The sequence below is a fragment of the Lontra canadensis genome, unplaced genomic scaffold (assembly GCF_010015895.1).
Source record: "Lontra canadensis isolate GAN:19392208 unplaced genomic scaffold, GSC_riverotter_1.0 scaffold26, whole genome shotgun sequence".
Taxonomy (NCBI): Eukaryota; Metazoa; Chordata; class Mammalia; order Carnivora; family Mustelidae; genus Lontra; species Lontra canadensis.
In genome coordinates this window covers 504,802-518,739 of record NW_022631020.1, presented here as the reverse complement: position 1 = coordinate 518,739, position 13,938 = coordinate 504,802, and the positions used below count along the sequence as shown (strand labels likewise).

The window sequence follows — 13,938 nt, the reverse complement described above, 5'->3', positions numbered from 1 at the left end:
AAGTGTCTGCCCTTCAAGGCTACAATGCAATGTCATTGTCAAAACAGATAATGCAAATATTTACAAATCAAGTAGCATGCAAAAACTGCTGTAAAAGAGTTTCGTTGATGAGCTTTATGAATCCAGGAAAGGGAAATATCTATTTTCATCTCTAACCATGTATCTGTGATTGCAACCCTGACTTCCTCTTTTTTTTAAAAGTTTTATCTATTTAAATAATCTTTACACCCAACATGAGGCTTGAGCGCACCACCCCAAAATCAAGAGTCACACACCGTTCTGACTGAGCCAGCCAGAACCCCTACGCTCACTTCCCACGGGAATCACCTGGGGGACCTTTTTAAGCCTAATAATCCACACTCCTATACCCTACTCTTGTCCCAGATTATAATTTAATTGAGGAGTGGGGCCCAGGCATTAGTATTTACAAAGAGCTCTTCATAGGATTTTCTTTCTCTTTTTAAAAAAATATGGGTTTTTTAAAAGATTTTTATTAATTTATTTGACAGAGATCACAAGTAGGCAGAGAGGCAGGCAGAGAGAGAGGAAGGGAAGCAGGCTCCCTGCTGAGCAGAGAGCCCGATGTAGGGCTTGATCCCAGGACACTGAGATCATGACCTGAGCCGGAGGCAGAGGCTTAACCCACTGAGCCACCCAGGCGCCCAAGATTTTGTTTTTAAGTAATCTCTACTCCCAACATGGAGACTGAACTCACCACGTGGAGATCAAGAGTTGTTGCACACTCTACCCACCAAGCCAGCCAGGTACCTCTCTCCATGCAGTTCTAATGGGAAGCCAGAATTGTGACCCGCGTCCAGAGCTTCTGTTTCTTTGATCATCAGACTCCTCTAGGTTCCTCTGTGAGGAGACAGGGATTCAGCAGACCTGAGAAGGACCAGGTATTTCCAACAATTGCCCAGGTGAGTCTCATCATCAAGGAAGTTTAAGGAATAATGCCATGTTCCAATCCCTTCCCAGGGCTGAATGTAGATTTCACTCTGAAGGCACCATTTTCAGCCCTGTCTCCTCATCAGGTTCTCTACCTTTCTAGCAGCTTGTTCAACCCCACATGGGAGTCATTTGGTACTTAGCTTTAGACACATGGGAACCTCTGTTTGAACACCAGTTCCGCTTTCAGCAGGTTGCTGAATCTCTTGTAGGCTCACTTTTCCTTCTCTGTAAAATGGGGAGAAAAATAATACATGCTTTATAGTATTGTTCAGAAGAATTAAGAAAGGATTATCTGGGAGGCATTTAGAGTTAATTGATGCAATTAACATTCCTACAAGCTCCCCGATGCTTCTATTCTGGGCCTCTGTCCCTGCTAAACTCCTACTTTAGAAAATCTAGGTAAAATTTATTTGACAGTGTTGTGAAAATCAATGAAAAATCTTACCTTACCCAAAAAGAATGAGGAAAAATATTAGGCAGGAATGGTTTGCTGGGATTTCTAATCTCGTTCCCTTCTATCAATGAAAGTTCAGAAAGCAAGTTTTTAAAATTTAGACTTCCTTAGTTTGGAAACGTTTACTAGGTGCCTTAAAGGAATACTGACAACAGGTTTCTCTCTTTTGACCTCATTTACAAAGCTATCATAGTTCACTCTGCTTGTGCTTTGTTTTTCCTTTTAAATCGTCATTATCTTTCCTCCAGGAGTTAGGTTTCACCATAAATCCCTATTTCTTTACTCTGGAAGAAGCAAAATCGTGTGTGGGCAACAATTTTTAATATTTTCAATACTTTAAAAAATAGAGAATGACGAAGGACTTTTTTAAAAAATCAACTCCGTTCTCTGTATTTCTCAGTGTGCACAGGCCGTTTTCTGGAAGTAGGACGTAACCTACTTGAATGTCAGTTATTAAGAGGATCAAAAGTAAAGAAAAAATATGTTTAGCCTGACTTTAAAAAGGGTTTATTTTTTGGTAGAATGGGAATTAATGGAAATGGAGTTCCCAGTTCAAATGTTAAAGGAAGAAAGGTGGTTTGTAAAAGAAATACATTCGCATAAAATGAACAGATAGAGCATCAATAACATCAAAGAAAAAAGTATTTGTCAAATATCTATATTTCTGTTAATATATTTACAATATATAATATAAAAATATTATATAATATATATACTTAAACTTGGAGTAAGTGTATGTATAGAAATTCTCCAGGTAGAAATTTTTAAACTATACTGTTAATGATAATTCACTGCTGAGATTTTTTTTAAAGAGTTTATATATTTATTTGAGAAAGAGCATGACCGGGGCAGGAGGGTGGTGTGGGTGGGGGTGGGGCAGGAAAAGAGAGAAGCAGGCTCCCCGCTGAGCAGGGAACCCAAAGCAGGGCTCCATCGCAGGACCTTAGGATCATGACCTGAGCTGAACACAGATGCTTAACCAGCTGAGCCACCCAGGTTCCCCACTGCTGAGATATTTAATGTGATTAGAAATTCTAGTAAAATGAAGAGAATTGGGGATAACCAGCTGTGAACTAAAAAAAAAAAAAAAAAAAAAAAAAAAAAAGATTATTCTCTAGATTGAGAAAACCCCATTTCCCCATTTCTTCTGATCATTTTTAGTTGGGCAGAAAAAGCAATCCTACCCCTCTTTCTGAGTTCCTTTTTGTGCAATTTTCCTGCTTGTTCTTTTTCTCTTTGGTGTGGCTTGTCCTTTCTCTTTGGTGTCAGTGCCTGCTGTAATAATGGCACATTATTTTTAATTTCTCAGAAATCCATAAACAGGCAACTACAATGACATAGGAAGTGTTTGGCTCAAAAGACACAAGCCCTTTTAGCCAAACTTTCCAATTTCCTTCTATAACTTCTAGATTATTCCAACTGTTTGCTGTCTGTAGCTGAGCGTTACTATAAAGCAGAGTGAACAACAAAAGGCTTGTGTCCGTTTTAAAAGGAGCCATGTTTCAAATCCCGGTTAGGACTTAAGAGTATCATTTATACAAATTCGCCAAAGTGACCACAGGCAGACTTGCCAATATGTGTGCTTCATTGTTATTCATTCTTAAAGATGCTGCTCTGCCCAGAACAATGATAGTTATTTTTTTGTTTTTCTTTTGGTTTGGATTGAATGAGATGGCTCCCTTATTTATTGTTACCCTGCTTTGGCACCTAGCACAGAAAACATTTCCATCTCCAAGTTCCTTGTGCTTTAGGTTTCTGTTCACATAAAATAAATTAATGCCCTTCTGATCCACATGGCAGGTTCATAGAGAAGCAAGATATATTTCATTCAATGAGAGACAATCCAAACACATGTTCAGTATGTTTAAAATTCTGCAAGAGGATGAACACCACAATGGAGAGAAATCCCAGCGATGGGTTTATAAGGCCAGACCAAAGGAAAGGAGAAGGACATTGCTGTTTGAGATAGTGCCTTGAATTGCGAGCTTGAGAAGGGACACAGAAGTTTGGGGATGAGGAGCTTGGTGGTAAAGTACTACAGACCCTACCTGCATCCCCGGCAGGGTTGCTTTCCATGGAAATATCTGATATAGAACAGGCTAGCTGAAACCAGGGGAAGCGCTATTAGGCACGTTTTTGCCATAACCTTCCTGATATCTCACAAAGCATAAGCACCTGCCCAAAGGGGGCTTATTATTGGCTGCCATGGGCCCAGAATGGTGTTGACACAAACTTCCTTGGGACTGATCAAGGAATTCCAAAAGGGGGCATGAGGACCAGGGAAAAGCTCAAAGAAGGCAAATTTCAGTCCAACCCAGAGGAAAACATCCTAAAAATTAGAGTGCTTCACTCCAAGCTGCCTTACCTTGGAAAATCAACCCCACTTGGCCCAGCATCCAGGAGCTCCCCTCCCATGTCACACAGCCAAAACAGCTTATAGCTCTGCTGGATTTTTGTTAGTCCTCACAGCAAGCCGGTGGGCTTGGGCCAGTCTTGGCATTCCCTGCATTGCCCAGGTGACTGGCAGGAAATGGCACAGGTCCAGTGAGAGCACGAACATCCAGTTTTGCACCTTCCATGCCCCTGGTGAGCCTGCCCCGCCCACTAGAGCTAGAGGTCTTGTCCAGCTCGCCTGCTTCCTTCCAACCCCTCTGCCTAAGATCTCCCTCTGTATCCAGGTTTTTCTCCCCCCGGGGCACCACCTGACGCTGTGGGAAAGCTAGTATTTCCGTGTCATTCCAGACAGTCTCATCCTTTGCACAACTGGCAACCAGTCATGGCCTGATGTCATCTCAAGCTGTGGCTCTTCTCACTGCCCATCTTCACCACAATTTGACTCGAATTGGGCATATGTTCCCTCAGACTTATTACGCCCATTACTCTGGTGTTCCCCGCTATTCCCTTCTAGCCCTCCCTATCCTGGGCTACTGGGTTCAAGGAGCCCATGTCATGTTCCCTCCTTCAGGTCAAAAGGAGGGAGGTAAAGAGGGGATCTGAATTCTGTCTGCCTGTACATAGCAGAAGCTATGGGTGTCCCCCCACGCCAACCCCCTCGGTGTTCACGTCTGAAGTCAAAGGCTACTTACCACTGACTCCTGAAAATATCCACTTGAAGTTTTTTTCTGGCCTTGGGATGTGCACCCAGGGAAGTCAGATGTGTTGGACAATTAATTCCCCTGAAAGCATGACGACAAACAGAGACCTGGTGAATAAACAGCCCAGCTCCCTTGTCCCTCGGATGGGTGAATTCTGGAGCCACAGTTTTCAGGTTCCTTGGTAGGACTGTGCTCTATTTGCCCACAGTGGTAACTTACTCAGTAATGGATGCTCTGTCACCTTCCTCCCCTTCCTTGTCACACAGTCACCACGTCCTGTATCTCCTAGGACCCTCTCTCAAATAAACTACTCGCACGTGAATGAATGTTCATCTCAGTCTTTGCCGATGCTGGGCGGCGGGGTGGGGGGCCCTAGCTCCATGTCTAGCAATGCAGGAAGCACTTGAGGCATGAATGAATGAATGAATTGACCTTGGCAGGTCATCTATGAATCTTGTAGATGGGATTTCTGCATTAGGAGAGAGGCTACCGCGTAGGACTATGGAATATTCTTCCTCCAGAAGCGATAATAGGTCTACAGGGAAATAAATGTCTTTTTAACCTCAAGACTCGGGCAAGGAGCTAGGAGCTGGAAGCATGTGAAAAAATGAGAATTTTCTCCATTCTCTGCCAGTGTGCTTTCGGATGTGAAGGGGGCAGCGGGGATCACAGGTTTGTTATGAAATCGTGTGATTTCTCGAGCCAGCACATTGCCTTTTATGGACACCGTGGTCCGGGGTGCTGGGCAGAGAGTGATTTTCCATCCCGGTCTCTAGAGTTCACAGTTTCTAGTCACAACAAGCAGAGCCAGAAATAATGTCAGATAGTCAAACCCTGGAGTATTGTATTATAAAGGCATAACGTCAAAATCATATATGAAACGACGTTTTAATTACTCCACGACTGGAATTTTCATAACAGCATTTTATGGCTGGTTGGCACTGCCTCAGGATTTCTGTGTTACAAGTGAGGAAATGAGTCACCAAAGTGTAAAAAAAAACAAAAACGTGCTAAGGCTCCTCGGCTGCTGTCTGAGAAGAGCTGGAAGAAAATGTTCCTGACCATTCTTTTCCTATGCTCAGGCTAACACGGGGTTTTCAACACGGCCGCACACTCTCACATCTTCCCCATCCAGCTTTATAAGAGAACCAAACCTTATAGTTCGTGAGCTATAGGAGAGCTGTTGGTGAAGGGCAATTTAATATATTATATTATATATTTGGGGAGGTACAATGAGAATGTGAAAATCACATTTTGTCCTTAACAATCAAGAGTCTAATAGGATTAAGCAAAATCAATTTTTTTTTTATAACAACTCAGAGCTTAATACAGTTGAACACGGACAAAATGAGGTCCCACCCCGCCCCACCCCAGCCACACCTGCTCCCATCTCCAAGGAGCAGCTGCCCTGCTGGGGAGTCTCCAAATTCCATATCTTTTCTACCAGAATGGAAGCTTGGGGTTGGGGAGGGTGGGTGGGTGGGCCAGGACGGCAGGAGGGGTGTGCGTCAGAAGTCTAGGCTCGGTCATGAGGCAAAGACAGATGCTGGGAGGAAGGGGATCCACCAGCAGGCAGGGCATCCCCTGCCAAGAGGACTGTGGCTGGCAACGGCCTGCGTGGGGATTAGCACCGCAGCAGTCCAGAGAAGAAGGCAGACCCGGGTGCTGTGCAGACCCCTGAGACCAGGAGGTGGGGAGAGGGTAGCACCTGATGATCCAAAGGGACAAGCAGTAACGTCCCACAAGTCTGGCAGCCGCAGGACCCACTGAAGGGATTGCTGGTTGTCAGGCTACAAACTAAGAAGTGAAGAGCCACTGGAGGGACACCTGGGTGGTGCCGTGGGTTCACGTAGGACTCAATTTCGCCTGGTGATCTCAGGATCCTAGGATTGAGCCCCCCAGGCTCACTGCTCTGTATGGGGTCTGCATAAATTTCTGGCTCTCTCTCCCTCTCCCTCTGCGCCTCCCCCTCCCCACACTCGCTCTAGCTCTCTCCAAAATTAATAAATAAATCTTTTTAAAAAGACAGAGAGACAGAAACACTGGAACTGAGTTCTAGGTGGTAGCAATGAACTTGGCTTCTAGAACAAGGGCCAGTTCAAGAACACCCAGCAACGTATTAGACTTTATCAGGACTCACTTGATCTATTGACTTTCACTTTTGAAATGCCCCACAGCTAGAGGCAGGGTTGGCTTCAGAGCTGAGAGTGGAAGGTTTGAAGTTGTTTACTGAGCTTAGCAAGGGATTGTTAGTCCATTAGGAGGCAGGGTTGGGGGGGCAGGAGCCAAGGCAGGGGATCTGGGAGGCCACACTGCAAGTAATCCCCAGGAAGGAAAACATTGATTCCTAAGAGGGAATCAACTTGGGACTTTAACAACAGTTAAACTTGGGACCTCTGATACAAGACTACCAAGTTCCCCACACAAAAATGAGAACAAAAGTAAACTTAATTCCTAAAAACAGAGTCTGAGAAGAATGAGGGATTAAATGAAAAAATAATTGGATCCTAAAGAGAGAGTTTCTGGGATGGGTATCTTTGGTTCTCCTCTGTTTTATGTTTTTATCAGTGTCTTAGATCAAGACATAAGATACATAGTAATCCAATAAGAGAATGATAAAATTCTGGTAAGCTAACAGAAGTCTGGATATAAAATGAGGCTAAAAAAGAATCCTGACAAAATTTTGGGAAAATGTTATCTTAAATGTCCCCATGGTCTGCTCCTCTCCCAACTCCAAACAATTCTGGGGGAACCTGGAAGGTGGAAGGAGACCTCTGGGCTCTCTCTCAGAGAGAGTCGGCCCACGCGAGCCTCCCACATCGGATAAGAGAGGGGCTGTGGGACCCACAACCAATCCTACAATAAGGTTGGAGAAGTCTTCTTGGAGAGGGCTTGGCCTGTAGAGATCTATGGACCTGGAGTAGTCAGAGTTCTTCAGAGAAAAGGAACTGATAAGGTGTGTGTGTGTGTGTGTGTGTGTGTGTGTGTGTGTGTGTGTGTATGAATATACAGAAAGAGATTGATTAATTGACTGACTGATTTTAAGGAATTGACGCACACCATCGTGGGTCTGGTAAATCTAAAATCTGCGGGGCAGGCCAGCAAGCTGAAGACCCCGGAAAGATCTGATGCTGCAGCTTGAGTCTGAAGGCAGCCTAGAGGCAGAATTTCCTCTTTCTTGAGGGACCTCAGTCTTTTGCTCTTAAGGCCTTCAATGGATTAGATGAGACCCACCCACACTATGGAAGGTACTTTGCTTCACTCAAAGTCTACTGTTTTAGATGTAATTTCACCTGAAAAATACCTTCAGATCAACGTGTAGACTGGAGTTTAATCAAATGTGAAGGTTCCATGGCCTAGTCAGGTTGGTACATAAGATTAACTATCATAGAAACCCAGGGGGAGGGTAATTCTGGTCCCTTATGGTACTTTGGTAGGAACCTACTGGTCTTCCTGAGTTCCAAGAAGCTGCAGAGGAGGAAGGGAGGTAAATGTGTCTTTTATGCAAAGGCCAGAACATATAAGTCCGAGTAGCTGAGAAGAGGAGGGGTCAGGGAGCCTTCCTCCCAGTGTTATAACAGAGAACTGATGACATGTCCGCTGCCACCCTTGCAGGCCCACAGGGGCAGGCACCATTTTGTTTCCCTCATTCACAGAGTGGCTTCATTTAAGTAAGGTGGTAGACAGAATAATATCCCTTCAAAGACATGTACGTCCTAGTCCCTGGAACCTGGGGATATATATGACCTTACATGGCAAAAGGGACTTTGCAGACGTGATTAAGGATCTTGAGAGGGGGATGATCTTGGATTATCCACTGGGCCCAATATAATCAGAAAAACCCTTATAAGAGGAGGCAGGGGGCCAGAGCCAGAGAAGGTAACATGATCACAGAAGATGGAGGATGGAGCCACAAGTCAAGGAATACTAAGCAGCTCTAGAAGCAGGAAACATGGAAATGAATTTTTCCCTAGAGCCTCCAGAAGTCATGAAGTTCACTGACATCTTGATTTCAGACCTCTGACCTCCAGAACTGTAAGACAATATATCTGGGTCTTGTCAAGCCACATGGTAATGGGCTAATTTGCTACAGCAGCAGTAAGAAGCTAATACAGTACCTTAAAGCGACCAGGTGGTCTCAGAGAAATAATTATCAGAACACTCACGATAGGGAGGCACCTGGCTGGCTCAGTCAGTAAAGTGTCTGACTCTGGATTTCAGCTCAGGTCATGATCGTAGGGTTGTGAGATCGAGTCCTGTGTCAAGCTCCACACTCAGCCACAAGTCTGTTTAAGATTCTCTCTCTCCCTTTCCTTCTGCCCCTTCCCCTGCTCATGCACTTGCATTCTCTCAAATAAATAAGCAACTCTTAAAAAAAAAAAAAAAAGAAAGAATACTAGTAATAGAGAAAGAAATAGAGAAAAAAATTGTTGGAGGAGTCAGACAAAAGCTGAATTAAAATAAGAAGATTCCGGGCATCACAGCACATGCGCACATGAACATAAACTTTTTGGAACTAAAAACATTTTTAATGAAAATATTAAAAGATTAAATAGTCACTGTTGGGCGCCTGGGTGGCAGAGCTGCTTGAGTGCTGACCCTTGGTTTCAGGTCGGGTTGTGATCTCGGGGTCATGGGATGGAGCCCCGTGTCAGGCTCTGTGCTCAGTGGGGAGTCTGCCTGAGATTCTGTCTGTCTGTCTCTCTCTCCCTCTGTGCCTTCCACTCATGCTCTCTCTCTCTCTCGAGTAAATAAATAAATCTTTAATAAATAAATAAATGATAGAATAGTCACTGTTAAGACCCAACTTGGTGATAGGGAAGGCGAAAGAAAGAAAGAAAGCAAGCAAGCAAGCAAGCAAGCTTGGGGGGCGCCTGGGTGGTTCAGTGGGTTAAAGCCTCTGTATTCGGCTCAGGTCATGGTCTCAGGGTCCTGGGATCGAGCCCCACATCGGGCTCTCTGCTCAGCAGTGGGACTGCTACCTCCCTGTCTCTCTGCCTGCCTCTCTGCCTGCTTGTGATCTCTGCTAAATAAATAAATAAAATCTTAAAAAAAAAAAAAAAGCGTAGGGACACCTGGGTGGCTCAGTCAGTTAAGTATCTGACTCTTGGTTTAGGCTCAGATCACCATCTCATCTCACGATCTGAGACTGAGCCCCCGGGTTGGATTCTGGGCTGGGCTCGGAGTCTACTTAAGATTCTCTTCCCTCCTCCCTACCCTCCCCCAACATGCACACTCACTCTCTCTTACTTTCTAAAAAAAGAAAGAAAAAAGATTAAAAGACAGAGTAAATCTACAAAGAAATAGAAATCGCGCGCGAGAGAAATTAAAAACTTGGAAGACATAGCTAGGAGAAATAACAGAAATAACAGGATTCCAGAAGGATAAAAAGATAGGGGTTTGCTAGAAAATAGAATCAAACCTGTGCTAACGTGCTGATGAGATGCGTGCTCCGGGAAGGCACCGGAAGAGAAGCAGGAGCGAGGCAGGACGGAGGGAGAGCGGTCACAAAGGGGCGGATGCAGAGCGGGCTCAGCTTCATGAACAGCACAAGCGGAAAGACTAGCCTTGCAGAATGTGTTCAGGCAGGATATAAACTACTGCATTTCAGAAAGGCTTCTGGAAGGAGTGGAATTTCCTCTCCAGTTCCCCTTGGTGTCCTGTCTCTCCCTGGCCAAAGGCTGGGGGCTCCAGGGACACGAATGTTAGATGGCCGTTGTCCCACGGGTCCCGGAAGCTCTGCACACTTTTATTTTCAGTCCACTTTTCCCCTTTCTTGCTGCCAGATCTCTGAACGCCTCCTTCACTGCCGATGCCCATTGTGCCTGTTATCAAAGCATCACTTGATTACATAACTATCCTTCTTTGTGCTTCAGCATTTTACGAGAAACCAGCCTCAGAGAAATGAGTCACAGACCAAATACACAAACAATCCAACAGCCAATGTCTAAATAAATAAACCAGTAGATTAAAAATTAAAGCTGACCACACTAGGAGACCGGCGATAAAATATCCATCATTAAAAATGTAGTCCTTACTGATCTGATCAACACAAACTCATTCAAGTAGTAACAAGAAGAGCAGGAAGTGAACTTACAAGTAACAGATTGAGGTCTCCAAAAGCAGTTTGGAAAAAAATCAGTTGTTACTGTTGTTTTATTTTCTCGAGCATTTTCAGAGGAAGGAAATCGATTTGGTAAACTGTAACATATAAGAAGTCCCCAAGAAACTGTTGCTGTACTTTTTGCCAGGTTTATAATTATATGTATATGTACATATGTGTGTGTATACATACATATATGTATATATAATTATAAAATATATAATATATAATTATACAATATAATTTATATAAGTATATAAATCATATAAACATATGATTATAAAAAGTTCAGTTCCCCTAGCTCTCAAACCAAAGGAGACTCAGAGTGTATGTGTGATACATTGGTCAGGGGAGAATTGACCTGCGGCCACCAGCACCTTATTTCCCCTAATTCCCTGGAAAACTCGGAATGAGAACAACTCTGAATAAAGCTGCAGAGTCAAAGCCTTGGAGCCAAAAAGCAGGGGAGATTTTCTGGCCAATAGAAACTGGTGGGTGGAGGAAGGGGGGAAATGAAGACATGCCATGGAGTGTAATAAGAAGGGAGAGATATTTAATGTCAGTCTTTCATTTTTAAAATTGTTGTGTGACTCTCTGGTCTCATAGCCAAAGCGGGAAAGTGAATTCTGTGAAAGAGAAAGGTCAGCACTGTGAAGAATATGGAATTGAGTCAGGTAGATTTTAACGAGTTTAGAAATTCATTGGAAAGGTCCTATGGGGAGGAGATACAGAGGACCAGGTGAGAAGGAATGAATTTTGTTTGTTTTCCAGAAAACTGTCAACTCCGATTCTCATCAAGGAGTTGGAGCTGGCACATAATTTTCAAACCTTAGAATATGTGGGACACCAGTGGCTCCTGAGTGTGGAGCGTGGGGTGGGAAGGAGCAGGGAAGTGGCAACAACTAGACCAGCCCAATGAGTAGGAGAAATTAGGTACATCAGGGAGGATAAGGATGTGTACAAAATGGCACACACCTGTGTGTGCGTGTGTGTGTAGAAGTATGTACATAAGAGTTTTCATGCAAAGGTAGAAAACAGGATGCAGCACGGTTCCCTGGAGATCATGGATGATTACAAATCATTCTCGAGCATCAGGCTAAGAGTTTAAGAAATGAGAGTGGAGAAGAGGCCGGCCAATGGGATATGAGCTCCAAAATAAAGTAGAACACAGGTCTCACCCTTCTGGCTAAAATTCAAGGGATGGCTCCCCTCAAGGTTCCCCACACTGGGGAACACGTCTTCAAGGCCTGTATTTGAGACAATGCTGTGATACGAATGTCTGAAAATGGATTAACCCCAGAAAATCTGGACAACGGGGCTGCGGTATCTGCAGGGATTTCCCCCTCTGCACTGTCGATATTTGGGGTAAAGCAAGTCTTTGTCACAGGAAGGGCTGTCCCATGCATTGCAGGATGTTCAGAAGCAACCCTGGGTGCCCCCCACAAAGATGCCGGGACCACCATCCTCCCAGGTGTGAGAGACAGACACTGTTGTCTTGGTAACATGTGGGGGCCCAGTCTCAGGGCTCTTGCTAGTTAACCTGTACAGCATCTAACGTCATCATCTGACCACCCCTCCCTTTTGTAAACCCTTCCTTCTCTCAGCTTCACTGAGGCTTTATTCTGATTCTCCTCCCTCTCCACTGTCTACTCTTTGTCAATCATCCCTCACGTAGGTAGAATCCTAGACTCTCTCGGTTTGGTGCTGATCTCCTCTGACTCCGAGCCTGCTGCCCCTGAGCTCCTCCCTCCTGGGCCCGCAGGTGATGCTGTGACGCCAACAGTCCCCATCTGCTCCCCATGCCTCGTGAGCGTGAGCTGGGTCCCCAGAGCAGTGACATCAGCTACACAGCCATCGTGCAAATCGACTTCTTTGTCCCCGAACTTGCTTCTGAAGTTCATACACACACTTCTGAATTCCTGCTCGGACTCTCCCTCTGGGGATCCCTCTGGTGCCTGAAGATACAAATGTTCAGAGATGACTTCTCTCTGCTCCCAGAATGTATTTTCTACTTTCACTGCTGGGATCTTCAAGTTTACTGTCCCTGGGGTTAGAAAATTCTAAAACAGCTTGGCCTTCTCTCCCTAAACAGGCACTTGGTCGCTGATTCTGGATCATTCTGTTGGCCCTAAGTCCATGTGATTCTACCTCTTCAGTGTCTCTAATATCAGGGTTCCCCTTTCATGCAACCAACATTGGTCAGACCCTCTTTGTTCTCAACTGGATGCCTTCTCTCCACCTGCCTCCATTTTCCCATCTACTTACATATTTTCATAGTGCTTACATTTTAAAACAAAGAAAATATGGAGGCACCGGGTGGCTCAGTCAGTTAAGCATCTGCCTTGGGCTCAGGTCATGTCCCAGGGGACTTGCATCAAACCCCACATCAGGCTCCCTGCTCAGCGGGTAGCCTGCTTCTCCCTCTCCCTCTGCCCCTGCTTGTGTACTCTCTCTCTCTCTCTCTCTCACTCAGTCTCTCTAAATAAATAAATAAAACCTTAAAAAAAAAAGAGGATTATATGCATGAAGCAGATGCTAAAGGTAGTGTTAATTCTCGCAAGAGTTAATATTCCCTGGAGACGTGAAGGGGAAGAGATGGGTAAAGATATTACACCCAGCTCAGTAAGAGGTGCATTTTCAATTAATTTTTTCCAATATTTTGCTACAAAAATTTTCAAACATATAGAAAAGTTGAAAGAATTTTGCAGTAAATGTACATATACCCATTGCCTAGGTTCTAGAATTATTTTGCTCAGCTTGCTAAATCACGAATCTCTCCATCTTTCCTTCCCTCCACCCATTTATCAATCCAGATGTGTTTCAAAGTAAATTGCAGGTACCACCAAATTCTCATCTGAAATTCTTCGGCATACATGTCATTGGTTAGAATTCAATACTTGTTGGCAGTTGTTTCCTTTTCTTTTGAGGCAAAATAAACATACAATGAGATGCTCAGATCTTTAGGAAACCATGTTCAGGGTTTCAACAAATGCATATACATGTGTCACTCAAATCCTGTCAAGACACAGAGCCTTATCATCACCCAGAAAGTTCCCTGATATCATCTCCTTGCCCGTCCCTGCCCCAAATCTGCCCCGGAGGCAACCAGTGTTCTGATGCTCCTTGATCGTAGATTAGTTTTGCCTGTTTCAGAACTTCCTATAAATGCCAGTCATATAACCCATCCTCTCGTGTGTCTAGATTCTCTTAAAATAAGGCTTTCAAGATTCATCTGTGTTGTTTCGTGAATAAGTAGTTTGTCCTTCTCTATTCCCAAGTAAGATTCCATTGCACAAATATACTACAGTTGGTTGGTCGATCTGTTCTTCTATCGA

General features: G+C 44.3%; 1 long non-coding RNA gene across 2 annotated transcripts; it reads right to left on the bottom strand.

Moving 5' to 3' along the window:
• Positions 1 to 827: 827 nt before the first annotated feature.
• LOC116871439 lies at positions 828 to 10,043 on the bottom strand. 2 transcript variants are annotated; one of them, XR_004383404.1, is made up of 3 exons: positions 9,923 to 10,043; positions 4,492 to 4,581; positions 828 to 1,176 (listed from the first exon to the last, which is right to left on the bottom strand). It is a non-coding gene; the product is annotated as an uncharacterized LOC116871439 (long non-coding RNA). The 2 variants fall into 2 exon arrangements; XR_004383405.1 differs by lacking the exon at positions 9,923 to 10,043 and adding an exon at positions 4,720 to 4,844.
• Between the last annotated feature and the right edge of the window lie 3,895 nt (positions 10,044 to 13,938).